Raw genomic sequence first — 20,315 nt, 5'->3', positions numbered from 1 at the left:
ACAAAGATGGCTTGGGACAGCCTGAGGATCATGCGTGTTGGCTACGATCGCATGCGCAAGGCAAAGGCACAGCAGCTTTGGCAGGAGTACTGATTCCATCGCATTCCACGATGCTGAGGCGGTTGAGGACTTTGCACTACAGATGCAGTTGTTGATAAGCCAACTCACCGCCCTCAGCTACACGGCCAAGGAAGAGGAGGCTGTCGCCAAGTATCTGCGCGTCGTCCCGTCTTAGTGCGCACAGATCGCCCTGTCCATCAAGACATTGCTCAACATGGACACGCTCACGATTGAGGATGTAACTAGGTAGCTCAAGGCGACAGAAGGCTGATGCACGGTGCCAGTACAAGCGGACGCGGAAGGAGATTGTGACGCATCTGGCTCTGGATTTGGGGCTGTCCTCCATCAAGGTGCAGGGGATCAAGGTGCAGGGGCATTGGCTTTCTTCAGCCGGCCATTCACAGCTCGCCACCTCAAACTTACTGCATATGAGCACGAACTGGTCGGCTTAGTACAAACGATGCGGCATTGGAGGCCCTACTTATGGTGATGGCGATTTGTGTTACGCACTAACCATTATAGGGTACGTTTGGTACCACTTCGCAAGCTGCCAAACGCCCCCAGCCACTCCGCTTCGCTATCGAAGCCCCACAATTTCCGCTGAGAGTGAGTGCGACGAAGGAGGCGAAGCTGAAAATACTAGCTTTGCCTCGCTTCGCGACGCTCCCATGGGGTCGTGCGGCCGTTGTCCAGTTTGCCCTGAGTGCATCGTTGCGCGCAAGGCCAGCGAAGGGGCAGAACAGGGCGACGGTGGAGGGCCGGAATTGGATGGAGTCGACGGAGTGGGCCGGAGTAGCCGAGCACAGGGCCGGTGACGTAGGGCCAGAGCGCAGCAAAGTCACTAGGGCGGGGGTGGGGGCGTAGTCGTGGACGGAGCAACACGCAGAGTGGCGCGATGAGCGTGGGCGGAGAGGAGGTAGCACAGCACGTGACAGCGGGGCAAAGAGGAGGCGGCGCAACACAGAGCAGCGAGATAGGCGAGGGCGAGGGTGGCGCCCCGGTCATGGGATGACCGGAGCCGAAACGAAAGACGATGGATGAAGAAGATAAGGGAATCGGAGAGGGAGGAAAGAAATGATAAAGAAAGAAAAAAAAAGAATAAGGGTATTATGGACTTTACCTCTTTTTATCTACCATGAGAAGCTGTTCTACCAAACATTCTACCAAAACAGCTTCAACTCCTCTAGTGAAGCTGCCCATGGAGCCAAAGCTAAAAAAAACTGCTCCGCCGGTGAAGCAAGGCTGTCCAAACAGGCCTATAGTCTCAAACTTATGCTTGATCAGCACCTTTCTACAGTTCCTCAGCATCAATGGATGAGCAATGGCTTCGACTTTACTGTTGAATACCCGACCGCACCAGCTCTTGACAGCCGTTCAAGCTCTACTATTCAACATCCGCGACTTACAAACATTGCTGGCCATGTCACAACTCCATCAGCGCATCATCGACACTGGAGATGGCTGGCATGAAGCTGAAAATGACCACAGCCTTCCATCCTCAAACGGATGGCCAGTCTGAGGTGGTGAACCGGACCATTGCCATGTACTTGTGGTGCATCACCGGTGACCGGTCGTGAGCTTGGCTGGTCCAAGCACAGCAACATGCGTAGCACTATTATGATGGACATCACCGCGAGTTGGAGTTTGTAGTCAGAGCTTGGGTGTGTCTACACGTGTTGAACAAACAAGCACGCACCCTGGTGGAGCACAAGGCCGAGAAACTTGGTCCACGATACGTAGGTCCTTTCCATGTCACGGAGTGCATTAGCAAGGTTGCCTATCGTCTCGCACTTCCAGAGCGCCCGCATCCACGACGTCTTCCATGTCGGCTTCCTCAAGCCCTTCCACGGCACTGCACCAGCTGCTGCGCCATCCCTTCTGCCAATAGAGCGCGGCAGGATACTTCCAACACCTGAATGTGTGCTTTGGGCTGCAGTCTGCCGTGGCGTATGGCATGTTCTAGATGCAATGGGATGGAACTGAAGCTGATGAAGACACTTGGGAACCAGTGCAGCAATTTCGTGACTCCTAACTTGCCTCTCAACTCGAGGACGAGCTGTTCTTGGAGCGGGAGAGAGATGTTATGACCGGGCTGGGCTACAGCAGGAAGAAGAGAAAGAACCACACGCCTGGCGATGTGGGTTCACCCACGATCGTGGTAGGAACCGGCCATGCAGCCGGGGTCGAGGAATAGGGAATTAGGCGCGCGCGTGTGTGTGTGGCAAACTTGCATTAGATCCCCTGAATGGGTTAGGGAGGAGGTTAGGCAAGAACAACCTTAGTTGTTGCCCTTGCTTTAGGCTCGGTTCGACTGTGTTAGTCGCTGAATTCTTACTCTCATCGAGAGAGGATGACACTAGGAGTTGGGACAATTTTCTGGTTTATTTCTCACACAAATGTCATGCCAACCTGAGGGGTTGGAGATACATATTTATAGGCTGCTAGCCAGCCAAGCATATGCCAAGATGCTAGTCCTAGATGCTAAGATGTTGTCCTAGATGCTAGTCCTCGATGCTAAGATATTGTCCTAGCCAGTTAAGGATGTTGTCCTTGCTGCAGCCCCACAAAGACCAACACAGAGACTTATCCATCATTCTCCCCCTGAGTCTTGTGCGTCGTCTTGTGGGAAAGTTGAACCATCCCGGTCCTGGAGTAGAGTTCAAGGAACTTGATCCTCCCAAGAGGTTTGGTAAGCAGGTCCACAAGTTGGTTCTTGGTGTTGATGTAGCTCGCCTTAATGCTCCCTTCCTCCAAACAGCCTCGGATGAAGTGGTACCTCACCCGGATGTACTTACTCCGTTTATGAAAAACAGGGTTCTTTGCTAGGGCCAGAGCGGACTTGCTGTCCATCCTGAGCTAGACCGCTCTAGTGTCTCTGCCGAGGAGATCACCAAGCAGTCGAGCGAGCCAGAGCGCCTGAGTCGAAGCAGTGGAGGCCACTATGTACTCAGCCTCGCAGCGGGACAGGGCCACCACCTGCTGCTTGACCGACTACCAACTAACGAGGCACTTGCCGAGGAGGAAGAGGATCCCGCTCGTGCTCTTGCTGGTGTCGATGTCGCCGGCGAGGTCGCTGTCGCTATACCCGACGAAGTGTGCCGCCTCAGGGCACCTAGGGTAGTAGAGGCCGTGGTCGAGAGTCCCCGCAACGTAGCGGATGATCCTCTTCACAGCCTACTGGTGCTCCGTCGTCGGTCGCTGCATGAACCGACTAACGTAGTCGACGGAGAATGCCAAGTCCGGCCATGTGTGGGCGAGGTAGCGAAGGCTCCCCACAAGACGCCGGTACTGCGTAGCGTCCACCTCCACCGTCGTGCCGTCGCGGCTCACCTTCAGCCTCTCCTCCATCGGAGTGAGAGCTGGGTTGCAGTCGGTGAGCCCAGCTAGCTCAACGACGCGCTTGGCGCAGGCGGTCTGTCGAAGCGTGATCCCGGAGTCATCCTGGTGCACCTCGATTCCCAGGTAGAAGGAGAGAGGCCCCAGGTCACTCATCTGGAAGGTGGCATTCATCTCTTCCTTAAATGCCGCCACCTCCGCTTCCTTAGTGCTGGTGATCACCAAGTCGTCGACGTAGACACCCACCAGCAGAGCATTTCCTCCACTGCCCCGTCGGTAGATGGCCTGCCTCGTGCGGGCTATGCTCGAAGCCCATCCCCTTTAGCGTGGAATCCAACTTGGCATTCCACGCCCTCGGTGCCTGCCGCAAGCCATAGAGGGCCTTGAGCAGGCGAAGCACCTTGCCCTCCTTGCTGGGGATCGCAAATCCCGGCGGCTGGTGCACGTAGACCTCCTCCTTCAAGTCGCCGTTAAGGAACGCCTGACTTGACGTCCATGTGATGAACACACGCAGCCCTCCTGGGCAGCTAGCGCAAGGAGGAGTCGCACGGACTCCATCCGTGCCACGGGAGCAAAGGCGTCGTCAAAGTCGACCCCCTCCTGCTGCACGAAACCTCGTGCCACCAAGCGAGCCTTGTGCTTGACGATGGCGCCGGCTTCATCCCTCTTCAGCTTGTACACCCACTTATGGGTGATCGCACAGTGACCACGAGGAAGGTCAGCAAGCTCCCAGGTGTGGTTCTTCTCAACCGCATCCATCTCCAATTGCATCGCGGCGTGCCTATGCCGCGTGTCTCTCGGCCTCTGCAAACGACCGAGGCTCGCCGTCGTCACACGCAAGGTGCAACTGCGCCTCCAGGTCATGAGGCACCAGTCCCGGCACCGGTTGGTCGCCGAGAAGGTTCTCCATTGTACGGTACCGCAACGGCTCGCCGTCGTGGTACGCATCGATGCGCTCCTCGTCGTGAGAGAGCGGAGTAGCAAGCTCAACCGGGCTGTGCTCGACACGAGCTGGTGTTGGAGTAGACGTGCCTGGAGAGGTGTCTGTCGGTACTGGAGTACGTGGCGGTGCCGGCTGTGCTGGAGCCGGCGAAGAACTCATCGCAGCCGAGGTCCTGCCTAGAGAGCGTGGTGCTGTTGGAATAGCAGGCGCCGGGGTCGGTGGAGGCTCGGGGACTGGGGTAGATGCGCTCGTCAAAGAACAGCTGCCTACTCCCCCAGCTCCCTCGAAGTGGACGTACTCGACAGTGAAGTTGTCGTACGTCGGAGCCGAGCCGTCATCCACCGCCTTGTCCCACGCCCATCCTCGCCCTTCATCGAACACAACGTTGCGCGTCGTGCGCACACGTCTTCGGGTCGAGGATGCGGTAGGCCTTCGAGCCCTCCACGTAGCCGATGAACACTTCCGAAGTGCTCCTGTTGTCGAGCTTGCTGATGTGGCCAAGCTCCTTGGCGAACGCGAGGCAGCCAAAGACCCGCAAGTAAAGACCGCCGGCTTACGCCCATGCCAAGCACCGTACGGCGTCCTGCCGTCGAGCGCCTTGGTAGGCGAGCAGTTGAGGATGTAGACGGACCGACACCACCACCTCTCCCCAGAAGACAGCCGGCATCCCCCTCTGCTTGAGACGGGCCCGAGCCATCCCCACAACCGTCTGGTTGCGCCACTCGACGACGCCGTTCTGCTGTAGGCTGGACGGCGCGGAGTAGTGGCGCTGAATGCCCTCATCAGCACAGTACGACGCGAATTCAGTCGCCGTGAATTCGCCGTCGTTGTCGGTGCGCAGCACGCGCAGCTTGCGGCCGCACTCCGCCTCCGCAGCAGCCTGCGCGCGCCTGATGGCATCCGCTAGCCTCTCCCTTGTTGCCGAGGACCATCACCCACATGTAGCGGGAGAGATCGTCGACGAGCAGCAAGGAAGTAGCGTCGTCCTCCCGGTGTGGCCGGTGTCACCGGGCCACACAAGTCCCCGTGCACAAGCTCGAGCCTCTCCTTGGCTCGAAAGCTCGCCCGCTGGGGAAAGGGGAGTCGCCTCTGCTTCGTCAACACGTAGACGTCGCAGAGCTGCTCCACATGGTCAAGGCACGGCAGGCCTCGCACCATCTCCGTGGCACTGAGCCGCTTCAGGGCCACAAAGTGAAGGTGCCCGAACCGCTCGTGCCACTGCCACGCCTCGTCATCAAGACGAGCAGCGAGACAGAGGGGTTGTGCCACCTGCGCGTTAAGGATGTAGAGTCGATTTGCGCTTCTGGATACCTTGGCAAGAAGGCGGCGACGGCGATCCCAAATCCTCATGACTCCATCCTCAACCACCACGCGCGAACCGTTCTCATCCAGCTGTCCCAAGCTGATGATGGAGTTCCTCAACGCGGGGATGTAGTAGACTCCGGTGAGCAGCCTGTGCTCACCAGTCACGGCGGTGAAGATGACGGAGCCGACACCCTTGATCTCCACGTCGGAGGCATCCCCAAACTTGACGGAGTCTCAGACGCTAGAGTCAAGCTCGGTGAAGAACTCCCGTCGACCGGTCATGTGATGGGTGGCGTCGGTGTCGAGACACCACCCGTCAGTCTTGTCGTTGCCGGAGCCGTCGCCGAGTTGGGCAGTGTACTTTTGGCTCGTCAAGGTGTTGGAGAGCCGCTGCGGCCGGTGCCGCTGGAGGATAGCTCAATGCTTGCATGTGCCATGAACAAAGCCGGCTCCTCATCCTCCGCCTGTGCGAGTGGGCCTGGCCGCGTCGTGGCTGTCGACAGTCCTTGGCCCAATGGACAAGCTGGTCGCAGTTGCGGCAGGTGTCGTCTCGTGCCGGCTTGTGCTTGCCAGCAGCGCCGCCCTGGGCGCCTCCGCAGGCAGCACTATCGGCACGTCCTCGCGCCCCGGCTTGGACGTCTCTGTGCGCCTTGCGTGGCTTGCCACGCTTGCGGCCGCCTGTCGCGGAAGAAGGCTCCCCTTCTTCCAGTCACCTTGGCAGGCAGCCCACTGCTCCCAAGTCAGAAGGAGCTTCCCGCCAGTGGTGATGGGCCCCAAGAGAAACTGTGGCTCATCGCTGTCGATGACCTTGAGATGACCTATCGCCTCCTCGATCGACATCGTGGATAGATCCAGCAGGGACTCGATTGAGCGAGCCATCTGCTTGAACTTCTCGGGGACGTAGCGGAAGAGCTTTTCGACAGCTCTCTCCTCGCCGTAGGTGTCATCGCCGAACTGCACCATCTTCTGTAACAGAGTGTTGAGACGAAGAGCAAAGTCATCAACGTCCTCACCTGGCTTGAAGGCCAGGTTCTCCCACTCCTTGCGAAGTGCCTGCAGTGTGGACTTGCGGACGCGGTCGCTGCCGATGCGTGCCGCAGCGATGGCATCCCAAGCCTCCTTGGCAGTCCGCTTGTTGGTAAGCGAGAACTGTATCTCGAACGGGACTGCAGCGATGAGGGCATCCAGTGCCCGTCGATCCTGGTCGTAGTCGACGTCGCCATACCGGACTGCCTCCCACATGTGTCGCACCTGGAGCTTTACCCTCATCACCGCAGCCCACTTGACGTAGTTGGTTTTAGTGAGGGTAGGCCACCCACCGCCGGGGCCGACGTCCCTGACAACAGCCTGGAGCCCGTGGTAACCACGGTACCGATCCGGGGAGAGAGACGCACTGCCTGTGAATGTCGCGCTCTTCATCGACCCGTCCGCCACTTTGCCGTGCGCGCCTCCTCCAGGAGTGCCACCGCAGTGCACGCCTCCTCCAGGAGCGTCGCCAGCGCGTCCGCGCCTGTCTGGGCTGCCGCCACGCTTGTGGGCGTGCGCGGCTGCCCACTGCGCCCCCGCGCGCACGCTGCCTCCCTCCCCAGCAGCTCAAAGTCCGCGTCGGCGCTGTCGTCAGCAGAAACGGAGCTGCTGATGCTGCCACGCAAAGCCTCGACCTCTGCTGCCGCCGCACGTGCTGCATCCGCCGCCGCCGCTGCTTCCGCCTCCGCTCTGGCTGCTGCCAGCTCCGCCGCTGCCAGCCTCGACGCCCTTGCCGCCACCGCAGCGGTCTCTGCCGCCGCTCGCTCGTGTTCCTCTGTCGCGGCAAGTTCGGCCTCCTGCCGACGCCACGTGCTCGAGGCGACCGAGCGCTGAGACTGCCCTGCGGACATGACGCGCTACCGGGGGGCTGCTGCGTGGGGAGAGGGCTGCTTCAGACGAGCTGCGCAGAGGGAGAGGAGTGAGCAAGAGCGGCCGGAGCTACTGCTGCTCCCAGCTGGGGCTGTTGCGCGGCTGAGAAAGGAGATGAGCAGGCTACAGGATAGTACGGCTCTGATACCAGTTGTTAGTCGCTGAATTCTTAGTCTTGATAGTAGCAGAATTCTTACTCTCATCGAGAGATGATGACACTAGGAGTTGAGGCAATTTTCTGGTTTATTTCTCACACAAATGCCATGCCAACCTGAGGGGGTGGAGATACATATTTATAGACTGCTAGCCAGCCAAGCATATGCCAAGATGCTAGTCCTAGATGCTAAGATGTTGTCCTAGATGCTGTCCTAGATGCTAGTCCTAGATGCTAGTTCTAGATGCTATCCTAGATGCTAGATGCTAAGATGCTGTCCTAGCCAATCAAGGATGCTGTCCTTACTGCAGCAAGACCACCATGCAGCCAATGCAGCCACAGGGATGCTGCAGGAGATGCTCAGGATACAGGATAGTATGGCTCTGATACCAGTTATTAGTCGCTAAATTTTTACTCTTGGTAGTATCAGAATTCTTACTCTCATCGAGAGAGGATGACACTAGGAGTTGGAGCAATTTTATAATTTATTTCTCACACAAATGTCATGCCAACCTGAGGAGTTGGAGATACATATTTATAGGCTGCTAGCCAGCCAAGCATATGCCAAGATGCTAATCCTAGATGCTAAGATGTTGTCCTAGATGCTAGTCCTAGATGCTAAGATGCTGTCCTAGCCAGTCAAGGATGTTGTCCTTGCTGCAGCCCCACAAAGACCAATACAAAGACTTATCCATCAGACTGCCTGTGTTCCTGACGGTGCCCTCTCAACATTGGACGTGGAAGCACCGGCCATCCCCCACCCAAAGCTACTCCCTCCGGTCTCTAGGCTCTACCAAATTATTAGCCCTAATAGCAGATCATATCTGCATGTACTTGTATTAATTAGGCTAGATTAAAGCACATTAGAGGATATCTTTGATTCTTTCCTTGCATATAAACTCACTGTTGTATGTATACAGCCTACAGCAATAGAGAATTCAGTCCACCTATCTTCTTTCATGGTACCAGAGATGTCCAGAAATTGGGGAGCTAAAGTAAGGCAAGAGAATGAAAAATGTAGTAAGCCTGACATGGATCACTCTGTCCTTTTTGCTATTTGTTGTGGAGAAAGAGGACGCTGGCATGGCAAAAGGGTGACAGCAGGGCATGTACACTGTGGACTCCTTTGTGGGCCAGGGATACTACGTAAAAAGAACAAGAAGAAGAATCGTGACCCTGACCAGCAGCAGGAGGATCCACATCCAAGGGTCCAGACAAGTGAGCATCTTAGATATTAAGCTGTCCGTCTATCCTTTAGTCAGTTTGTTAAGAGAATGGCTAGCTAGAAGATTTGTTTGAATAGCAAACTTGGTTTGTTAGCTTAGTTTATAGAATCAATTGCTTTGAGGCTAGCTTTATAATGTACACGACACCCATGCTTTCCCAATCCAGCCATAACATCCATGTCAGCTTGAAAGCAGGAATGCAGGGGTGGTGCCCTCCTTATCTGGACTGTTTATTTCCATCAGCCAGATCAACCTCAGACAGAGACACAAACAGCAACTGACATTCCAATCGTTCAGTACAAAGTTCCACCGGAGAAGACCTTCATGGGCTTCTGCGCCGCCTGCCTCCGCGAGTGCTTCGCCAGGCTTGAGACCAACGCCGCAGCGCCAGGCTGCAAGTCCACCTCCGCCATTCGCCTCGCTCTTCTCCTGGTCGTCAATGGGGCCCCTCAGGTTCCGTCACCGTCGCGCGCCCGTGCCACCATATCAGTAATGATGCCACTATATATCCAATATCTATAACCAAACCATACCCGTAGAATTTGGGGAGGACATGGATTGCCCATCTAGTGATGGGTTTGGGTAGGGTATTAGCGCGTATTACCCACTTAACTACTTTCCCGTAAGTAACCAATACAGGCTGTCTCCAACTCATGAACTAGTAGGGTATCCTCTTCGCGACTCGTCCTCCCCAGTCACCGCCACTGAGGTCCACCCGAGCCTGCAGAGCTCAAGGCTTCCCTTTCATGGCCAGAACATAAGATGATGGAGTATGAAATGAAATGAAGCTGACATCGCACACATTCATCCTCAACTCAAGTGCTCTACTGAAAGCACCTACCTACCTGTTGGCGTTGCAGGAGAATGACTTCTTTAAAAGAGCAACAACCCTGCTGTAGTTCTTGGTGCTCTCAATGAGGCTGCCGCTGAAGTAGTCCCGTTCACCTGGTAAGCATCCGGCTCTTGCTGATGCATACACGCCCACCTCCTCCGCCCGCCTATTAGTAGCACTCACCATCAACAGGTCAGAGCGGGGACACGCGAGCCCCCTGTGTTGCCGTCCCCCTCGCCGCCAGTGCCAGCCGACATGGGCAACTGCTACTGCCTGGGGTCCTCGCGCCCCATGGGCAGGGCCACCGTGCCCCTTTCAACGTCAGTCTCGGCAACCATGGCGCCGGCGCCCACTGAGCCCCCGGCCCACATTGGCCCAGTGCTCAGCCGCCGAAGAGAAAGCCCAGATCCATGTTCAGGTGGCTCCTACCGGCGGCTGACATGGACGCCGCCACTGCCACCAGCAAGAGGGCTAGTGCGAGCTCGACAGAGGTCTCTCCGTCTTCGATGGAACGCAGATGAGGACAGCGGCTGGGGAAGATTGCCTTATCCATACCCATTAGGTATTATCCACTTTATTTTGGGTTGGATAATTGGGATGGATAGATTATGCGTATGGGTGCTAGTGATCCAGTTGCTTGCCCAACAGCGTCGCTACATACCAGCGTGAAGACAACTTCTGTTAAAACGAATCATAGCAATCGCAGGCAGTGGCCTGGATAAGGAGGGCGCCATACAATTATTGTGTAGGATATAATCCCCCAAGAGGGTAATGTGTCGATTTCATAGCTTAAGGGTTGTATGTCACCCAACTTTTCAGTTCTGGGTTGATTTTCAAACAAGGGCGTGGTTCAAGGTCAAAAGGTGGACTTTTACCCAAGGTAGATTTTCAAATACACTGTTGAAGGGCTCTGCTTGCTATGTATGCTGCCCTGATGAGAACAGACAGCACTTGCTCACCACTTGTGTGTTTGCTTGCCAATTTTGGTTTCAAGTTCACAGTCCTTTTGGTCTTCAAGATTGCGTGCCTCACTGCAACTCGCCGTCCTTTGCGGAATGGTGGCCAAAAACGATCAAGAGTGTTCCTTTTGGTCTTCAAGTTGAAACGGAGGGGCTCAATTCACTCATCATCCTTGCAGCTTGGATGTTATGGAAGCACACAAACTCTGTGTCTTTGATGGTCAAAAACCTCCCTCCACCGAGCATTCAAAGAAGAGCATCATTTGTGGTGCCTAGCTGGTGCTATGGGCCTGCTTGCCCTTGGCCTTGGTCACAGTGACGTGCTTGGTTAGATTAGCCTTGCTTGTCCTGTTCGGTCTAAGCTCAGAGTGTTCCTTCTTTTCGAGTTAGTCTCCTTAACTTGTATTTCTCACCCCTCATGGGTTGATTCGGAGTGAGGTGGTGATCTTTGTAAGGGGCCAGTTTTCTCCTCTCTTAATACAAAGGTATGCAGCTCTCCTGCGTATTCGAGAAAAAAAAAAAGGTATTTTGGGCTGGATAGTCTGACAAAGCCCAATCACCCATCCCATTCTCATTTTTCCCCTTCACTTTTTTCTTATTTTGTATACACAAGATTATGAATAAATATAAATCCATAATGGTACACTGAAATGCTCCTGTACCGAAATGTTCCATCCCAGATGCAAAACCAGAATTGAATTAACAGACTACAGTTCACACATGTTAAAATAAAATTTAAAAAGCCTTGATGTTGTCAAATAAAATTTTGGGCTTAAGAATTACCTGCATTAATTTTGCACCCTTGTCGCTTTCAAACTTCTCCAGGTTAAGTGCTGCATAAATCATCAGCAAGCGTAACTTATTTTCACGACTTACAACCTGCATTGAGTCAGAAAATCTGAATATAACATTTGGAGAAGTCCAATATGTCAACTTATGTAGTTCAAATATAAATTTACCAATTGTGTTCTCAAAAAGTTGATTAGTTCTTTTGTTCCAGCATCGCCAAACACAAGATCTTGCTCTAGTTGTCCAACATCCCGAAGACATTGTTCCCGTATTATGTTATTGAGTTTTCCTGCAATCTGTATAAAATTAAGTGACAGAAATACAACATAGAATCATTCTGTACATACTTCATGTAATGAACAAAAATATGCATATGTAGGACACTTATTAAGTAAAGAGTACAAACACATCAGAGGTCCATTAACTTAATGGACCTAGATGAAACCCCATCACAAGTTCATGGACCTCTGGTGCATTTTACTCTAAAGGCAAATAAGAGATTAGGAATGATATGGAAGAAAACAATAACACTTTTAACCAAAACGATAATAAGTTAAAAGTAATAAGTTGTTTAACTGCTTCAGGAAAAACATCAAACAAAAGAATATATTGGATCTATATTTGAGAAAAAAGAAATTATGGTTCTTTTTAGAAATAAATATTTAGATATTGTGACCCTAAAGGAAGGGCAGCCCTCGTGCAGTGGTGATAGCTGTCTCACTGAGTCACCAGGTCATGGGTTCGAAGCAGCCTCTCCGCAGATTTTGCGGGGGGAGGCTTCCCTCGGTTTTTTCCTTCCCCAGACCCCACTCATGTGGGAGCCTCCGGCACTGGGTCTGCCCTTTTTTATATTGTGACCCTAAAGAAGAGAGTTGCATTTTAAATGGGATGTCTATTATATACCAATGTTCTTTTAGACAGTGTTCGCCTCGTTTAAACGACTAGTAAACGGTAAACAGGTGGTAAACTGTTTTGTTTACGGGGTAAACGGAAATTAAACGGTTGACCGTTTAAACGGTCAAAAAAAACGGGAAAAAACGGTCTAAACGGCCTAAACGGAACGGAGATAAACAGCATTAAACGGACTAAACAGCTATTTAAACGGCTGTTTAGGCGAACACGAGGTAAATCTAGTTCAATTTTGTATGGATAAATTTATATACTTAAGTTTATTATATTTATAAATGTGTACATTTGATATGTTACATGCATAAATATCTATATTTGGTTCTTTTCACATGCATAAATATATATACATACCAAAATAATTGATTTTTACTTGGATAAATATGTATAAATGCTAGAATACTTGATTTTTTACATGCACATATATAATTATATGAATTTTTTTTAAGTACAAAACCGTTTAGACTGTTGAACTTCATTTAAACACCGTGTAAACAGCCTAAACGCTAAACGAAGGGCGACCTATGTAAATACCGTTTACCGTTTAGGAAAACATTGCTTTTAGATGAACTTATTTTCAGGACAGGAGACAGATAAAATCATAAACTTTTTACTCAGAACAAAGAAACAGAGCATTTGAAAAAATGGCCATAATATCGGAATAGGAAAAAAAAAGAGAATCTTTATCAATCCATTTAATCCCATGTTTGACTTATAAGCAATGCAGTGCAACACTAGACAAGCAACAGTGAACAACTTAAAGTTTGTCGCAGACAATATAAAACCAACCTCAACATGCAGGGAAAGCTTATCAATTTGATCACTGTACTGTGGAAGAGCCTGAACCATTCTTTGTAAATCTCTTGTAGATAACTCCCCACCAGTTCTGGTGATAAAAAAGGGAAATGCAATCAACCCTAAACTCAAATCAACATTGAAACAAGAAGTTAAGAACATAACTAACAAACGTGTTTGTAAGTCAGCGTAAATGACCAAGCTTAAGAAATTACTACTTCCAATTAAGGCTCTGTTTGGCATTGCAGAAAATTATAGTAATTTGTTTGGTGAACCAATATTTGATTGTTTTCATTTTCAGATACCTGATTTCTCTTAATCACGCTGTAATATTAGATCTTCTCGATTTCCCATATCAAAGGAAATATGGTTTGCTTACTCAAGAAAAACTCAATGACAAAAATAAGTTGAAAATAGGGAACAATTGATCGTTGTATGACAGCAGGTGAAAAGTATAATATCTGATTTATGAAACAGGATGTTAATTTCTCAAAGCAGATTTAAACAGAAACAGAGTTAACAAAACACAGCAAACCAGAAATGGGCCTTACATCAAAGTAGCCATAGAACAAAAATCATTTTAAGGAATCAAGCTGTCCCATAAAACTATTTGTCATTCAAGGTTAACTCGAAAACTGTTTGCAAGTTTATCTGTCCTCTCCAATGCAGGTATGATATCTATACTACTTCAACAGTTTCACTTCAATCTCGGTTCAAAATAGAATACAGATTTATCCTAACTCATAGAGATTGGTATAGTAATAGAACAGCTTTTGTCCACTTGCTACTTATCAATCGGTCAAATACAGAGTGATAACCCTTTCTCAAAACAAGGAGTGGCAAAGTATCAAATCAGGTTACTTTAAACCAGGTCAGCTAGGGTGTGTTTGGTTTCCTGCCTTAGTCGAAACCTGGCTAGGATTGGAGCCTGGGCAGCCCAAGCCAGCTTCCAGCAAGTCAATCTTTAGTTGTTTGGTTGCATGCATTGTCTAAGCCTGGCTAGCACCGGGTGTGTTTAGTTGTCTGGTTTGCATTGCATAGAATTACCTCTTCTCTATTTTGGTAAGGTTACCCTCTCAGGCATTTTGTCGAACAGCTGGTTTGCATGCTGGGGGAGTGTTGTCTCGGTGCACGTGGCCAAGCGGCGCGGTGGCACAAGTAGAGGAGCATGTGCTCAAGTGGCGGCGCACGTGGAGAAGCAGCTCAGATGCCCAACGCCTCGTTCATCGAGAAGCTTCACGGCGGATGACCGGCTCGTTCGCAGTCGCGGAGAAGTGCTGCGGAAGACACGAGCGTCTCGTTCGCGAAGAAGCGCCGCCACAATGGGAGATCTGCGCGTTGTTGGAGCTTTGTCATGGGTGACCGGCGGCGCCATGGGTGCCCAGTCGTGGGCGGAGCGGAGCTCCACAGCACCATGCGAATTGGACGAGGGAAGCTCTGTCGTGGGCGCTAATTGGGAACTTGACCGCATTGCTGAAGCTATGTGGCGCGAGCATGGCGACCGACAAGGGTAGGGGCAGGCGTGGAGGTGTGCCGGAGGGAGGGGAGAGGACCTGGAAGAGGTTCGCGTCAGGAGGTGGAAGGTGACGCGAACCGCGACATAGTGCTGGCCAAGCCAGGCTACACGGAAACGGGATGCTCCGGTGTTTCCAGCTAGCCAGGCCAAAGGGTGGTCGGTGGCTAAGTTAGACCTGGCTAAAGGGCCTAAACAGGGAACCAAACAACTCCAAGGTGGCTTCCTGGAGCCTGGCCAGAGGTTGGCCACCCAACCAAACAGGCCTATAGCATTTCTTAAACAGTTCTACCATATTACAACATGTTATAACAGAGTTTTTTCTCAGCAGCTGTCTGTCCTTGGCAAGCTAATTGGGTTTGAGGATTCGGGCCATAGGTTCACCATGGCCCTGAGCTTAGCGGAAAGCCAGGGAGCGCGGCAGGCCAGCAGTGAGCAGTGGTGGTGGCACTGAAGGCATGGGCTGACCTATCCAGGACCATGTTCAAAATCTGACATTTTTCAAGGAGCATAAAAATATGTATTTTCAAGTTTTCATGTGCCATGCATCAAATAAGCTCACATAAGATGAATTAAAGTGCAATATATCACGTTTCACATATCATGAGTGTAACCTATCAAATTTCTTGAAATGTGTCACAAACAGATTTCTAATCGACATGAAAAATAGTATTTGAACAACTAGCAGAGAGAGAGAACTATGCACAGAAATGAATAATTTAATGCATTTCACCATGGAAATATCATGTGGATGGCATTACCTTTACACAAACCGGAATGCTGCCAACACAAGTCCAGTTACCACAATGATTATTTATGATATACACAGTATGATCAATCCAGGACAGAAATGTTATGAATAGCACTTGTATTCATTATGAGGGCTCTAGGGCCAAATATACATGTGCAAGTATTAGCAAATATGGACAAACCCCCTTATACAATGGAAAAGTACATAGAGAACATATACATCTAATAAGCAATATCAACTATCTATTGTAGACAAATCTTAAACCCAATGTTACTTGGCAGAAAAGGGGAGTAAGTGTCTGCAGAAAACTGGCCCACATCTAATATCTAATTAGTGCTCATTGCAAATGGGAAAATCAGAATGGAAAAGAACAGGAGAACACATCTTAGCTAATAAAGATTCATCCGGGTATAATAATACTCAGGTTGAAACAACAAACCGTGCTTGGTGCAATTGTGCAGCTTTGTTCTTTGAAATGAAGTTGGTCATCTTATCATGTAGTCTCTCACTTGCCTGCAACAGTCATGGTTAAACATGCAATTGTTGAATACATGAACCAAGTAAGAAGGTAGATTAGGAGTAATCTTACATCTGCTATATGTGCATGCCTAAGCTCAAGCCAGACAGGGTCATGATCTTCTAACAGGACCTCCTTTTTTTCAGTTGCCGGCCCATTTTTACTTGGAACCTTTATTTCAGTCAAAGAAAAGAATCAATTAGTATCAACAGAGGCAAAAGAATAGAATACAATGTTAAGACATCAGCAAGTGTGTTTATATGCTCACCTCATGAACATACTTATTGCCATCCATACAAAGCAGATCATGGCACATAGCATCATAAGTCCATTCATGAATAATTGGCGCAATCTGAAGTGCCAAAGAAACAAAGCGATATAAAAAGATGAATACCATATACTCAATGTAGAAGCAGAATAAAGGTTAAACCACAGATATGTTCAACACATACCTGATCTATTGAACGGTCTACTATAAGTAATTCACATGTTTCTGTTTGAGGAAATTCAGGTATTGTCGTTTTATATTTCGCAAGACAATTCCATACACTAGCAGCAAGCTTTGTGGGGACCAAGTCTCGTAGTGTTGTCATTGTAGAAGCATCAATCGTCTTGGCAACACGGTAGTGTACACGAGGGAATTCCTGTAGTGTAATGAAAAATACATTTCAATAGATTTTAAGCCAACAGTTAGTTGGGACCAACTTGCACACAGGTCAATCACTGAGATGCTTTGTTGGAAGTGGATGGGATCATAAAGAAATAACAATTATAACAAAGTTATCACCAAAATCTAATTTCTGGAACAATAACATCAGCGGATCTCAGAATTGTCTACATCGTCTTTACTGTACAGCAGTTATCACCAGGCTACCTCCAACTTCACTTCCTACTGAACCATTTTTCCTTGTTCCAAGAAATAATAGTTGTTCCATCTGGGATTAACTTGCAAGGAGACTATCCTTTTTCATCATAAATTCTCTGTCTATGGGATCTCATCTATGATTTTCATCTACAGCCAGATATTGAGGATTCTCACATTTGGCGTTTTTCTTCTAGTGGACAGTACTCGGCCAAGTCTGCATATGAAGGCTTTTTCATTGGGTCTACTCAGTTTGGCCCTTATGAGAGGATTTGGAAATCTTGGGCCCTTATTCATCTACTTTCAGTGACCCCAGAAAAAATTAAGACCCAGGGTTTGCCTTTGTCCCTAACCAATTGACCACCAAACCTCATGGGCTGTGAATCATATTTTGTTAGTAAATTTAAGGTCAGGCATTTGGTTAGGGCAGAGGGCTAATGAAACAACCCAACCCACCTATTTCCCTAACTTCTGGTCCATCTTTCTCACAGTAGACACTTCTGGTCATGTATCAGAAAACAAAATGTACAAGATTCAAGCAACACAAGCTTTCACAAGTATGCATACCCTCATTGATGCAAATACTGTAGATATACGAGTAGCCATTGTGTTCAGACAAGCATTATACTTGTGAGATCCTTCTGCATTTTCACTAAAAAGTTCTTCCAATGCCCTCTCATGGTCAGTTATGAAACCCTGCACGCAATCACCAAGCTGAGTGAGGAACCCTACTCATGCAATTACAAAAGTTATCAAGTATATCCCTAATATTAAAAGCAATAGGCTTTCTTTTCCATCGCTTCTAGAAACCTCCTTAAATTATTTATTTTTTTTCTTGTCTAACCAAAAAGTACGCTCCTCCGCACCACGTGCGATACTGATGCTGCGGCCTTTGAGCCCCTGACGCAGGCAACTGGGAGTAGCTATTGGACTGGGCTTTATCTATTGGCTAGATGAATGACCCTCATGTGAATTAATCTAGAAAAACATTGCCCGCATTGCCAGGATTGTTTTATACAAGTAGGCTGAAGCACGCGAAGGCCCAATAGTGATAGTAGTGAAGTAGTCTACTGAGTCATCACGGCTTCACATGAATAGGCGGGATTGTTACAGGCCTACATGCATAACAAAACATTATGCAACGTTGCAGGCCATAAGAACGATAATTTAATTCCACGTGGAGAATTTGTACAATAAAAACCTATATAAAACACAGCAAGCTTACGCCTCTCTTGCCAGATAGAGCGAGCACATGGAAGATGCGATCCTGTCACAACAAACCATGAGAACATAGAAGATGCAATCCTGTAACAACAAAGCGCTGTTGAGCACTGAGGCCGACGAGGCTACCGAGCCCGTGGCCTCATCCACATATCAGGACTCCGAAATACAGAATGTCTTAAGAGGCCTGGAACAGGGTGGATGAAGCAGTGAGGAGGAGAAGCAAAGAGGGTTTTTCAAACCGTTGTAACACACAGGCATATTTGCTATTTTACACTAAATCCATGGATACTTCGAGCTATATAGAAGTATGCCTATGTATCATCTTACAATGGAATGTTGTTTTCATCTCATCCTACCATCAAAAGGGAACAAAAATATTTAAAAGGATTAAAGGAACAGAAATGAGTAACGGTAACTGAATTTCTCAGGGGCAAACCAGACAGTTTACCCTCTCACCTTACCACCTCCCACCCCCACCCTTGTTTTTGTGATAAACTCACAACTTATAAAGAAAACATGAGGCCTCAAATCCAGCCACTATGAAAGATTTAATGGGAGGAAAACAGTACATAAGAATTCATTTCTATTTTTATGACAGCTTCTTGACTTAAGAGCAAGAATATGGTCTCCATTACAACTAATCCAAGCTATATGATACAAGATGAGTCAACATCACAGAAATATATGTATTTCCATAGAACAGGATAAAAAACCGTATCAGGAACCAATGATCTTTTTTAACGAAAATGCTTACCTGGGAATCAATAGCAAAGTACTCCAAATTCATCTGGAAGATAAACAAAAAGAACAAGATATAGTGAATAACCAACATAACAATCTGACATACTCAAGTAAAACAGAAAGGGGCAAGAGAGCCATGTAACCTCACTAAGTGCAGCAATACGAGGTAGTACACTTGAATCCTTTTTATTTGAGCAACCAATTCTTTATGCACGGGAGAACTGAAAAACACATATGCCCTGCAACACAAGTAATATGTCAAGAGATAAAACACCAAAGCAAGTATCCATAAAAAAGTGGGTGGAAATATATGTTGCACGTACTTCTTGTACAAAGGGCTTCTTCCTGACATGTCAGATAGGAACATGACAATGCTGCAATCACCATGGTATGATGGTTAAGAGCATCAATCAAATCAAAAGATGGAACATATGGCTGCAAGCAGAACTCAAGGTTTGTTTTCTAATATCAATTCAGCACATGCCATGCTCATGGGTAATAAGTGCAAGCATGCAAACGGTAATGTCAACCCTCCACTGTGAGTAACCCACCTACACTCAGAGTGAAATCTCTTCACAAATTGCCATGCTTGAAGTAATCTACTGATCTCTAGGTTTCAGACACTAATTACCGTGCTGTATGACAGTATGAGCCTGTTTGGAAAAGGGAGATCGGTCTTGACATTTTTAGGATTTTCAGATTTGGAAGAAATCATAAGGTGTTGAATCTGAATCTCCCTTTATGGACACAACCTGAGTTGATTGGCCACCTTAACTCGACAGCTTAAGCATCTGGATGTAAATGCTGGCAAATCAAATTTAACATGATCCTATAGCCAGATATCCTAAATTCAAGACAAGATCGAGAATTGGCTAGCACAAACTTAAAAAAAACACTAACAGCATTATGATGAATGAGATGTTCGGTAGGCAACAAAGAGAGTCCCAAAAGTGGAATGGGTCCTAGCCCATGTCACACGAAGTGACTGTCCTGGCTGAACCTGGATGTGAGGATAAATATTGACATATGAGCAGATTGTCCTATATATCTTCAGCAGCTTAAGCATGGATGAACTAATTGATGTGTGAAATTCAAAATTTTATTATGGCTAGCCTCATTCAACAACAGGAATTATGTTGGCCATTGGTTTCTCACACATTGAATTGAGGGTCAGGTTTTATGCTATGAGTCCATGTAAACTGGAGCTTTGGGCATTTTTGGAGCCTCCTGTGTTAAAGAACACTTTTTGTACAAAGGCTAGAGATAGCATAACTGCAAAATGGATATATAAGATCAAAATGTCCAAAAGCCACTAACACCCAGAAAACTGTATCTGCATCTTATTAGCCAAACCACTTAGTAGTGGAATATAGATAGCTGTTCTAATCATACTTATCCAGTTACAGTGTTTTATACAGGCATACAGACTATTTCCAAATGTAAAAATGAAAATACTATCGCTCTATGATCCAAGATTTGTAACAAGAATATTTCAAGCATGATAAC

At 48.5% G+C, this 20,315-nt stretch overlaps 1 pseudogene; it reads right to left on the bottom strand.

Annotated features, from left to right (window-relative positions):
* The window catches only part of LOC136465578 (probable protein transport Sec1a), a 51,859-nt pseudogene that overhangs the window by 14,714 nt on the left and 16,830 nt on the right, over window positions 1-20,315 (bottom strand).

The sequence above is a fragment of the Miscanthus floridulus genome, chromosome 7, assembly GCF_019320115.1.
Source record: "Miscanthus floridulus cultivar M001 chromosome 7, ASM1932011v1, whole genome shotgun sequence".
In the NCBI taxonomy this organism is placed as follows: domain Eukaryota; kingdom Viridiplantae; phylum Streptophyta; class Magnoliopsida; order Poales; family Poaceae; genus Miscanthus; species Miscanthus floridulus.
The sequence above is the reverse complement of the archived record's forward strand: the minus strand, read 5'-3'. Positions and strand labels throughout refer to the sequence as shown.